Below are 12,709 nucleotides of genomic sequence, written 5' to 3'. Positions count from 1 at the left end.
CCTGAGCCAGGTGAGGTGGTGTGGGCAGGCAGGCAGGCCTACATTCCCAGTGCTAAGGGAAGCTGAGGCAGGAGGATTGCTGAAAGTCTGAGACCAACCTGAACTGCGCAGTGAGATGCTAGCCTTGGCTGATTCTGGAATACTCCGAGGGTGGTTAAAATTAGGGAGAAGCCAAAAAGAAACTAGGTTTATGGTATTTTAGTATAAAAGCTGTTATGTCAAGAATTTAAAAATAGGCAGTTTGAAAGCACGGGAAAGTTTTTTTTTTTAACAGGAAAGTGATCTTAATGACCTTGTCTTCAGGGACATTTAGTCAGGTATATACTTGGCACTAAGTCCCTGACCCTTCACCTTTTGGGTTTTTTTGTTTTTTGTTTTTTGTTTTTTTTTGGTTACAGTCTCATTGTTGATGCTGACCTGCTGGAACTCACTACATAGCTCAGGATGGTCTCAAACTCACCCCAATCCTCCTGCCTGGGTTTACACTTTCCTTTTTAAAAGGGACTCTAAAGCAGTGTGGCACATCTGTATTCCCATCATTCTGGGAAGCTGAAGCAGGATCATACGTTCTAGTCCGACCTGGGCAATTTAAATGATCTAGTGAGGGCCGGGGAATTAGCTTAGTGGTTGTGCTGCCTGCTTTGCAAGCACAAGGACCTGAGTTCAATCCCTGGTACCAAAAAAAGTTCTAGTGAGATCTTCCCTCAAAAACAAGGGGTGTGGGGGAATATGTAAAGACCTTGGTTCATTTCCCAGTACTGTGTGAAGCCCCCCAAATGAGAAAATACAAGAAAAAATAACACTTCTATAGTCCTACCCTTTTTTTTTTTTTTTTTTTTTTTGGTACCGGGGATTGAACTCTGGTCTATTGCGCTTGCAAGGCAGGCCACCAAACAACTGAGCTAAATCCCTGGCCCTAGTCCTACCCATTTGATTCCACTGCTAATAACAGCTCCTTTCTTGCCACATTTAATGAGGAAAAGGTAGAACTGGGCGTGGTGGTGCAGACCTGCAATCCCAGAGCTCAGGATGAGACCAAAGGACTGCCACAAGTTGGTGACCAGCCTGAGCACGTAGTGAGACCCTGTCACAAGCAAAAGAAATGATTTGGAGCACGTGTAATACAATAACTTAGTAAATGTCAAGCTCATGGGACCACTTCTCAAACTACTTACTTTTCCACATGCTAATGGCCCAGCCTGTTACTCACCCTGCTTTCTTTGTGATTTAGGATTTATAGGAAGCTCTATTCCTGACTCAGCTGTCACCTTCTCTCCATTGAGGCAACCACTGTGAGCAGTTATGTAGCCTGTGGACAGCCAAGTCCCTGTGTAACCAAATATATGTAGGTAATTTCCCCCCCCCCTTTTTTTTTTTTTTGAGACAGGGTCTCACTATATAGTTGAGACTGACCTGGAACTCACTATGTAGCCCAGGCTGATCTTGAACTCAGTGATCCTCCTGCCTCAGCCTCCCAAGTGCTGGGATTACAGGTGTGCACCACCACATCCGGCTCCCCCCATTTAATACAAAACCTTGCACAGCACAGCACACATACTTGCTTTTCTCATTTAATATCTTGGAGAGCTTTTTAGGAAAGTAAAAGTTTGCACTTGCTTATCTTTTATGTTGTATACTATTTAGTTGGCTGGTTATTGTATGATATATACAGTAAACTTGGTGCCCTTCAGTGTGTCAGGTACTGTAGTGCCTTGGAATACAAAAGCAAAAATTACCTAGTCTTGCAGAGCTTAAATTCTGGAGAGATGAGTAAATACCAGCTGGGTAGTAAGTGACAAGGAGAACAAAGCGGAGTACGAGGGATGCAAGATGATTGCTGTGAGGGGTAGGATTGGTCCTAGGCCTGGATGGTGGCATTTGAGCATCAGTGACTAATGAAGAAAATGTTCTGTTTAGAGGCATAATAAGTGCAAAGGCCCTTGAAGTAGTCTGGGTGGTTGGAAAATAAGGGTGCCAACATGAAGCGAGCAAGTTCACTGGGGGTTAAAAAAAACTGCTGGGCCAGGGATTTAGCTCAGTGGTTTTTCCACCTGCCTCACAAGCACAAGGTCCTGAGTTCAATCCCCGATACCAAAAAAAAAAAACCCCACTATTAAAGACATTTTTTGAATAGCAATTTTAGATTGATAGCAAAAGAACAAGGATTGTACATGTATTTCCTATATTCCGTCAACACACGCATAGAACTCCAGTATCAGCGTCCATCATCAGAATGGTACATTTGTTAATAATTAATAGACCTACGTTGACACTGACAGCTACTGTCCATAGATTATGGTAGGGCTTATTGTTGGAGCTGTACCTTTTATGGGATTGGACAGAAGTATTAATGAGATGTATCTACTCTTACGTTACCGCACAGTAATCTTCCACGAATCCCAGGAAACCATTTTGTTTTTTCACTGTCTCCATTGCCTTGCATTTTCCAGTGTCCTACAGTAGTCAAAATCATATACTATGTAATTTTAGGTTGGCCAGTTTCACTATGTAAACATTCTTAAGGTTCTGTTTTTTTCTTTTTGGGTTTTTGAGGCAGGATCTCACTAAGACTGACCTGGAACTATGTAGCCGAGGCTAGCCTCAAACTTGAAGCGATCCTCCTGCCTCAGCCTCCCGAGTGCTGGGATTATAGACGCGCGCCACCACACCTGGCTGTTTTTGTTTTTTTAGACAGGGTCTTGCTATGTAGTTCAGGCTGGCCTTAAACTTGTGGCAGTCCTCCTGCCTCAGCCTCCTGAGCACAGGGATTACAGGTGTGTGCCACCATGCTTGGCTTGTTTGTTTTTTTGAGACATGGTTTTGCTATATAGTTCAGGCTGGGCTCAAATTTACAGCAATCCTCGTGCCTTCCAAGTGGTGCCATCACAGGTGTGTGCCACCGTGCCTAGCTAAGTTTCCACCTTTTAGTGACTTCTTAATACCCCTGTGGTGCTGAACAGTCAGTGTCTGGATGTTCCACAGTTACTTTGCCTATTGAAGGAATCTTGGCTGCTTCCAAATTTAGGTAATTATCAATAAAACTTCCATGTGAGGGTTCTGTGTGAACATAAATTTAACTCCTATGGCTAAGTGCCAAGGAGTACAATTGCTGGGTTATGTGCTAAGAATAGGTTTAGTTTCACAAGGAACAGTTAAATTGTCTTCGATGTAGGCTGCATGGCTTTGCGTTTCCACCAGCAGCGGATGAGGGTTCCCATTACCTGCATCCTCATAGGCTCTTGGTGCTTGCGGTGTTCAGGATTTGGGCTGTTCTGATAGTTGCTTAGTTGCGTCTTATCTTCCTGCATTTTCCTGACCAGCATGTCATGTAGCACATCTCTTCCTGTCTTTATTTGCTATCCTTGGCAAAGGATCTGTTAAAGGTCATTGGCCCATCTTTGGTCTTTTCTCCTAGGGTTTCTGGGAAGAGTAATAAGAATATAACATGTCTGTGTTGTGGCTGCAGGGGTTTCACAGGAGCACTGTACTACCTCACTGCACAGGTGAACACATGTACCTGGGGTAATCTCTAAAGGTATAGAAAGAAAATAGGCTTTGCACAGCAAGTGCGGGCCAGCTAACGGTAAGAAATACATCCTACAAGCCAGCGCCTGTAATCCCAGTACATGGGAGGCTGAGGCAGGCAGGAGGATCCCTGTGAGTTTGAGGCCAGCTTGAACTACGTAGCAAGACCCTGTCTCCAAAAACATAAAATAAAAAAGTGTATCCTACAAACTGGGGTGGGCTGCTGAAAGAGTTAGCAGTGGTGCCTGGCCTCATCTTGGCCATCTACCATTCCAGGCTGTCATGGCTAGGCCGTCCTGTCAGAAGCCTGCTTGAGGCAGTTGGGGATTAGCTCAGTGGTTCCGCCGCCTTCCTCGCAAGTGCAAGGACCAAAAACAGTGCCTGGTACCAAAAAAAGTGCCTCAGCATAGTTTGTGTGTGTGTGTATGTATTTTTGTTCTTAGTTGTAAAATACATGCTTTCCCCTTCTAGAAAAGTTTCATGTGTTCAAGTCTGGTTTGGTTTTGCTTACTTTCAGCATGCTTCAAGTTTTACAGTGGGACTTTATAACTTAATTGCTTGTGTACTTGTTTCATGTATACTGTATTCTTTTTCCTCAATTACCTAGAATTTAGCACTGAAATATTTGGCAAGTTAAAAATGTCATTTTTTTTTTTTCTTTTTTCCCCAGTACCAGGGATCGAATTCAGGACCTTGCATTGTCAGGCAGGTGCAGTATCGCTGAGCTACATCCCTGGCCCGTGTAAAATATTAACAGATGAATTAATTAATGCATTTTTTTATTTTTTGTTATACTGGGGATTGAATACAGGGGCACTCTTATCACTGAGCTCCACCCCCAGGCCTTTTTATTTAGTTTTATTCTGAGACACTGTCCAGGCTGGCCTCAGACTTACAGCCTCCAAACAGCTGAGATAACAGATGCACATCACCACCCTTCTTGAGAACCCCTCCTAAACCGAGCATAGGAAACTGGAACTTCTTCTGAGACCTGTGTGACCACCATTCCAAGAGAAAGCCCCCGTTTTCTTTGGAGGGGCCTGTAAGCCTGACTGACTGTTGTCAGCATCTGCCTACAGAGGTTGTAGACCCTGCAGGCTGTGTTGATTGTCCAGCTCCACCTTATGACTCTCGCCAGGTTCTCTCTCCTTACCTGGGTTAACTCTGGAGTTCTGCTCTTCTCCAGGGTTCTGCTGGGAGAAGGTGTGGCCATTTCCGGGGCAGAGGGCATTCTCTGCAGGAGGGCCACAGGCTCACCTGTCACCAAGACTGGCGAGCGAGCCCGGTGAGTCACCCTGGCCTGGGTCAGGTTGGAGGATCACCAGCTTCCGTTGCACGACTCAGATGCCTAGGCTGTCCTACCCATCTGTAGGTTTTCTCAGGTATGCTGCTTCCATGCACGCGCGTGCGTGCGTGTGTGTGTGTGTGTGTGTGTGTGTGCGTGCGTGCATGTGCAAGAGACAGAGACAGAAGATGAGGTCTAGCTTTGTAACAGGCTGGCCTGGGATTGCTATGTACCTCATGCTGGCCTCACTTGGGATCCTCCTACCTCATCCTCCAAGTGTTGGAATTATACATGTGGGCCATCATGCCCAGCTTCTGTGTTGTACCTTTTTTTTTTGAGACAGAGTCTCACTATGGAACCCAGGCTGGCCTCAAACTCTTGGCATTCCTCCTCTCTCAGCCTCCCGAGTGCTAGGATTACAGGTGTGTGCCACCACACACAGCTGGGTTGTGCTTCTTACTGACGGAGGAGGTGGCTGGACAGACTTAACGCAGACTCTAATCTGTTAATTTTTATTGTGAGTTGTAACATAACTTTAAGAAATCTAAATTGTAGAAATGATGAATAGTAAAAATCTGTCCAGAAAGAAAATATGTAGTAGACATAGTTGGGCACGGATAGGGGTCTGTAGGCAGGGAACGAATAGAATAAGGGCCCATTAGGTGTTATTAAAGAAATGGGTAGAAAATCTTACTCAGAGTGACTTTTACCTCTGTAGTTAGATTTGAGCTGATTAAAAGGAAAGAAAGAAACCAGACCTAGAAAGGTACCAGGTAGTGCAATCCACATAAGAATTTACCAATGGGGGATATAGCTCAGTGGCACTGCGCCTGCTGCCTGCCTCGCAAGCACCAAGTCCTGAGTTCAATCCCTGGTACCAAAAAAAAAAGAATTTACCACAGAAAGCTGGTAGACAAAGCTCAGAGGGAGCCTTAGGCATGAAAACCCAGAAACCAGAAGCATAACTGCCCCCTTCCCCCGCTCCAATAAAGTGCACGGGAGACAAGGGCGGCACCTGTTACTTAGTATATGAAGTACACGTGCATTTATGTGCACATACGTATCTCCCTGTAGGGTCACCATATTACTGCGCTAGGTATACGCACCCCCTGGTTCCTAACTAAACTTCTTTTCTCTACCCTCCCCCAGTCATGCATCGCAAAAGGGCAGGAAGGAATCAAACGAAGCCCACCAGAAGGAATGTGCCACGGTTAGGGCCAAAGACAGCCAGAGAGCCGGTGAGGCTGCGACAAGCTCCAGGTGCCCACATGGAGGAAAGGGTCACTAGTCCTAATACAAGACGCCAGGGGTAAGAGCTCAGGTATGCACCTTTCCATAGCCCCGCCCCAGCTTCGGGACAGCTTACTGTCCGCTGCTTTTTCCTTCTTACAAATAAACCACTTTCCTTTTCTGAACTCCATCCCTTTTAATTCATTATTGGCACTGAGTTTTGGATCCCAGTGAGCTACTCGACCTGGACTCAGCGTACCTGTAATCCCAGCCCTCTGGGAGGCCGAGCCAGGAGGCTCAAAAGCTCAAGCCCACCCTCAACAACTTAGTGAGATGGAGGGTGGCTCCCCTAGGAACCCCTAGGAGCTGGAAAGGCCAAGGCGCTATTAGGGGACTTTCAACCCCAGGGGGTCAGGGAGCTGGTGGCGAGCTGATAGCTGGAGAGTGGTGACCTAGGCACTGTGGAAGCTCTGTGCCTTCCCCGTGTCTTGTGCAATGCTGCTAGCTGTTCTTCCTCCTCCTCTCCTCCCCTCCCCTCCCCTCTCTCTCCTCCCCCTTTGCAGTACTGGAGAATTTAACTCAGGTCCTTCATACTAAATCACACATATCTTGGCCCTTTTAAAATTTTCTTTATTTTAATTTTCTTTATTTATTTTGAGGTATCAGGTTTCGAACTCAGGTCCTTGCACTTGCGAGGCAGGCAGTGAAACCACTGAGCTAAATTCCCAGCCCCTAAAATTTCTTTATTTTGAGACAGTGTCTTGCTTAATCCTAAATTGCTCAGGCTGGGCTCAAATTTGGTATTATTCTGCGTCAGCCTCCCAGAGTACTAGAATTACATACATGTATACTTCCAGCCGTCTTCAACTTGAAAATCTTCAGAATAAGGCTGAGGCAGGAGGATCACCATGAGTTTGAGGCCAGCCTGGACTACATAGGGAGATCCTGTCTCAAAAACAACAGCAAAAAAGTTCAGAATAGTGATTATCTCTGATCTTGTATGCTAAGATTATTGGTAGTGCTTTTCTCTCTGACTCATTCCTTGATAAGAGTGCTTTGTGAATTAGGGATAAAATTCTGGCCAAACTCACTGATTTCTTACCAATATTGGTGAGTGCAAATGAGGCAGGAAAAGCTTTACTGTATGGCAGTGGGTCTCATCCCTACTTTTTTTTTGTACTAGGATCATCCAAGGACCTTAAAAAGATTCTAATTAGGGCCAGGGATTTAGCTCAGTGGCATTGCGCCTGCCTTGCAAGCACAAGGTCCTGAGTTTGATCCCTGGTACCAAAAAAAAAAAATAATAATAATGATAATGACCTCCCCAGTGTTATGCAACCAGGATTGCAGATCACCACTATAGGCTCATGGTTCCCTATTAGGAACCGTGTGCCTCAGTGTAGATTACCCTGGTTTACTGCTGTTGTAATAAGGAAGTCAGCGAGACACCTAGGACACAAGGGAGAGCGAGTTCTCTGTATCCTTCCTTACCTAACCAAGCAACCCTGTGCTGAGTGAACCTTTCAACAGGCAGAAACTGCATTTTATATTAGTACCAGTAGAGGGCACTGTGCTCAAAGAAATACTAACCTAAAAATTAAATTCTGGTATTCAAGAAATTTGAACGGGTATTTAACAGATTAATAGGCCCAGCACTAAAGAAGAAACTCTAGGCACAGCCTCTGGCCATCACGAGTGCTTCAGAGCATCTGAGGCTCTTACTGGGTGCATGGGGAAGTTTGCAGTTGTTACATTTTGCTGATGTCTTGGTCCTTTTATCACGAAGCAGCTCTGTCTCTAGTAATATTTATCCTAAACTCTGTTTTATTGGCTGGATAGCTACTCCAGCTCTCTCCTGATGTTGGTGTGGTTGTCTTCTGCAGCCATTTGCTGTCAGTTTCTTCCTGCCTTGGAATCCGTGGTCTGTCTGGACTCTTGTCCCAGGTGAGCAGGCTGCTGTCACACTGATGGTCTCCTCTGGTGACAAGTCTTGTTTCTCTCACCGCTTTCAATTTTTCTCTTTGCTTTTGGCATCCAGCAGTTTAAATATGTTGTATTTAGGTGGGGAATCTCTTTATATTCATCTTTCTTGAATTTTGTCGAGTTTCTTGGTTGTTTAGGTTTTTTTTTTTTTAAATAAAAACTTTTTTTGGTACCTGGGATTGAACTCCGGACCTTGTGCTTGCCAGGCTAGTGGTGGCACCACTGAGCTAAATGGCCCTTTTTAATCAAATTTGAGAAGTTTTCTGCCGTTCTTTTCTCAAATGTTTTTTCTTTCTTGCACATATGCTTGATGTCCCACCGGTCTCTGTGATTCTCTTCTGTTCAGTCTCTTCGTTTGTTTCCCTGACTGAATAGTTCCTACTAGTCTTATCTTCAAGTTTACTTATTTTCTTCTGCCGTCTCAGATCTACATCCGAGCCTCTCTAGATCACTTTTCATGTATGACTGTGCTTTTCTCAACATCAGTTTTTGCTTGGTTCTTTTTTATAATCCATATAGTTTTAAAGTTTTGTTTTTCAGTACTGGGGATTGAACCCCAGGGCCTTCACACCGAGCTATGTCCCCAGTCTTTTTTAAAAAATTTTTGAAACAGGGCCTCGCCAAGTTGCCCAGGTGGGACTGGAACTTGTGATTCTCCTACGTCGGCCTCCTACATGCTGGGATTACAGGAATGTGCCAGCACACCCAGCTCATCTTGTGTTTCTCTTTAGTCTGCTTTTAGGGGGCTGCCCTGTCTGTGGAGAGTGGGATCCACCAGTAACAGAGGTTGTGCTCAGATACCTGAACCAGTCCGATTTCTGCCCTGTTGATGGATCTGCGTCCAGGTGCGTGATGTCAGTGCTCTAGGCCTGTCTCAGGTCTGTCCCGACTTCTACTTTTGCTGAGCATCCTCCACCCACGCCTTGTTTTTTTGTTGGTGCTGGCTTTGAACCCAGGTACTTGCACTTACATAGGCAAGCGCTCCGCCACTGTGCCACTCAACCCCGGCTCACTGAGCCTGACTGCATCACTTCTGCATACGCGTGGCCAAGAGCTTGGACCCTTTCTGATGCTGGTTCACACATGTGCAGCCTCTGCACAGCTTGCCCGGGCCCTTGCTGCTCACATAGCACCAAGATGGCTGCTCGAGTTCAGCACGCTTCTGGGCGTGGCCGTCGCCCACCACTCCGGATGGAGTGAGCCTCCCTCCAACCACGGCAGCTTAATCTTGTTTTTTCCCAGCAGGACCACGGCAGTGTTAGGCAGGAGGAGTGAGAAGGGAGACAGCTCCAGGCAGGAGCACTATGGACTCCCACTGTCCCTACTGAAGTTCAAGAGTTTTTCAAACATAAGCACATCACTTTATTTATTATTACTTTTTTACAGTACAGGGGATTGAACTCAGTGAGTTGGCCTTTGCCTCATTACCAGTATTTACTGACACTGAACTTCAGTTAGTCTTTGAGGACTGACTGTCCTTGGTCACCTAGTGGCTGTAGGAGTTCAGCCTGCATGGTGTGGCATCTGAGACTCGACAGGAATGTTTGTGGCATTATTAGACTATTATATCTTGTAATGCTGTACTTGCTCAAGGCTTCAGTGAGTTCATTATAAAAATCAGAAAAAATATTATGATCACACTCAACATAGTGATATTCTGCATCTCAACCATGTAGAAGATCTTAAGTTTCCAGTTGTTTCACAAACAAGGATAGACCGCCTGCTTACACGCACAGTTTCCACAGTTTTGCTTTCATATTTATCGCTTAATAACTTAGCCTTTTTACTTTCTTTCATACACAGTTAATTGAAATACTAGTACCTACTTTCAGTGCCCTGCAGGTGAATATCCTTCCTTTGGACTACTGAGGTCTGGCCTAGTATAAAAACAATTCCTTTTGAGGAGAGACGGGGAAAAACATTTTGGGTGATAAATGTATTCTCAATGCCAGAGGCCGTTAAGTGAACAACTAATTTATAGTTGTTAGGTTTTCTTGTAAATAAGAAAATATTCTTTCTCCTTTGCTATTTCATAAAATGAGTATGGTTCCTAAAATATTATAACCCTGCATTGAAAAATTAATTTAATGAAACTGGTACATGAATCACACAGCTTAATAGTCTACCCCTGAGACCTGTTGGCTAACGCACACTGAGGTAATTGTAGAGCCGAGAGAGTCGCGGACAGCGCCTCACCGAGAAAGGAGCTAACCACACTGAGAAGACATCCAGGCATGCGCACTCCCGACCGCTGCGGTGTGCAGTGTCATGACAGAAATCACGACAGTGACTCCTCGCATCCTCATTTTAGTGACTGCAATTTTTTTCAAATTGCGAAAGGAAGATGTTTGTCTTTGACAATTCACACTGCACCGATACAGTAAAAAGTGAAAGTTCTTCCTCCCCCTCTCAACTTCTACATTCCAGAGGTCTCATTAACAATTTGGTATGTTCCTCCAGGCTTTAAAGATAAGCGTAAGGTTTTGTTTTGTTTTACAAAAGCAGGACAGGCCTGGCGTGGTGGTGCACACCTGTAATCCCAGCACTTGGGAGGCTGAGGCAGGATCATCATGAGTTAGAGGCCAACCTGGGCTACATAGTAAGATCAAGGCCAGCCTGAACTCTCTCTACATAGCAAGTCCCCCTGGCCCACCTCCCAGTACAAGGTGTTGAAACCCGGGCCTTAGTGCTGAGCTACATCTCCAGCCCTGTCTGTTTTGAGCTGAGGTCTTACCAAGTTGCCCTGGCCTGGCTTGAACTTTCGATCCTGCTGCCTCGGCCTCCTACAATGCTGGGGTTACAGGCATAAGGCACCACACCGTACTGTATCTCATCCTTTTTCATGATCACATAGGATCCCATCGTTATGGGTTACCTCATTCATCCATTTCTGTCCTGATGGCATTAGGTAGTTTAAAAATTTTTCATTATTACCAATTAGGTTTCAGTGAATACATTTGTCTGAATGTTTGTCCTTACACAATTTTGGTTTTGGTTCCAGGGATTGAACTCGGGACCTTGTAGGCGGCAGAACCACTGCGCTAAATCCCTGACCCTCCTTACAGATTTTTGCTAGTATTTCTATATGATCTAGACGTGGAATCATTAGATCAGGAGTTTTGTAAGTTTGCCATATTTACATTATGCCTAATTTCCCTCCAGAAAAGCATCGATTTATGTTTCTACCAATAGTGGTGTAGTAGAAATACTTCATTTATCAACACCGTGTTATGAACCTTCACATTCTGTAGTATGGTGCCCACAGAACATACACTACTAGGCTTCTCATCAAAGGGTACAGTCATGCACTGTACATCTTCCACTTTTATAGCAGTGTGACTTTCTCCAGCCTGTGACCACCTTATCATAAGGATTTCACCACCTGTCATACGGCTCAGATGAAACCACCCATTCGGACTCTCACAGTTACTACAGTGATGTGCGAGTGGACAATTGTCCTAGTGGAGGAGAGGGGAACAGTAAGAATTTAATTGTCCAGAGGCTCCTAGGAGGAAGTATGACAGAAGCAGAAACTGCTGGTGAGGCCCCCAGGTCTCCTGAAAGCCAGCGAGGAGGAGGAGCAGGACTGCAGCGCCAGGCTCCCGGCATGCATGGCCGAATGCTCTGGCCAGCTTGAACATTTGCTGAAATCCTTTCGTATGCTTCATCCTAGCTATAGGGAGGGTGTGGCTCCAGGAAAAAGAACTTGAATAATGGCCTAGCTTCGGGTCCTGCCCTGCAAATGTACATTCATATTCTAGGTAACTGCAGTTCCTTCCATCTCCCAAGTGAGAAAACTGAGGCCAAGTAAAACTGGCAGAACCAAAGTCAGTGCTCAGGGCTGCCAGTTCTATATCGGACAGTTTCACATTTATTGGTCTCAGACAGCCAGTGTTATTCCCAAGAGAACACAATACTTTTCAATACTTTACATTGTGAGGCCCTTAATATACAGCGTAGGCTTCTCAGAAACTGCATGAGGAAATGAATTTTTAAAAATGGTTTAGTAGGGCCGGGGATTTAGCTCAGCGGTTTGGTGGCCTGCCTTGCAAGCGCAAGGACCCGAGTTCAATCTCCAGTACCAAAAAAAAAAAGGTCTAGTGTTGGTTGCAAAGAGAGAGGAGGTATGGACAGCCCAACAGGTTGCCAGTTAGTGGCCTTCCCCTAGGAAGATCTTGGGGCTTCCACTGGAGAACACAGATTCCAGAACACACACTTGGTCTGCTTCCCAAAATCCACACCGACACTAATAACAGAAGGGACTGGAATCTTCTGAAGATGCAGATTGTGGTTTTATTTCAACTGATTGTAGTAGACAACAGTATAAAAAGCATTTCTTTACACATCCCTGGCCTAAACCCTAGAAGAAGGGAAGCCTCCACTCTCCTCTGCGCAGCTCACACTGGACTCCTGTCCCCAGTCCCTCTTTTCCTGCCTTGGCTGGCCTGGGCTTTCTCAATGGGCTTCAGGTAAGGGCTGTAAAGACAGATTGCTAAGTCACCTCATCCTAATGCGTGCTGTGGAAGTGAACGTAAGACTGGCCGGCCTTAAATAGCAGGCGCACAGGCCGGATTCTTCTGTGCTCTTCGGTGACCCAGGGGAGGCTTTAGCAGTCTAGGGTAGAGGCCAAGAGGAGGAACGGAATTTGGATGACCCACACTGAAGTCTCAGTTATGACTCTGGTTG

At 45.4% G+C, this 12,709-nt stretch overlaps 1 long non-coding RNA gene across 2 annotated transcripts; it reads left to right on the top strand.

Moving 5' to 3' along the window:
- Positions 1-4,360: 4,360 nt before the first annotated feature.
- Positions 4,361-10,572, top strand: LOC104848798. 2 transcript variants are annotated; one of them, XR_776535.3, is made up of 3 exons: positions 4,361-4,907; positions 5,960-6,119; positions 8,755-10,572. It is a non-coding gene; the product is annotated as an uncharacterized LOC104848798 (long non-coding RNA). The 2 variants fall into 2 exon arrangements; XR_776534.3 differs by having other exon boundaries at positions 5,960-6,131.
- The last annotated feature ends 2,137 nt before the right edge of the window (positions 10,573-12,709 follow it).

Source organism: Fukomys damarensis, unplaced genomic scaffold (assembly GCF_012274545.1).
Source record: "Fukomys damarensis isolate Sample0158 unplaced genomic scaffold, DMR_v1.0_HiC HiC_scaffold_2, whole genome shotgun sequence".
In the NCBI taxonomy this organism is placed as follows: domain Eukaryota; kingdom Metazoa; phylum Chordata; class Mammalia; order Rodentia; family Bathyergidae; genus Fukomys; species Fukomys damarensis.
This window is presented reverse-complemented; position numbering and strand designations above follow the sequence as displayed.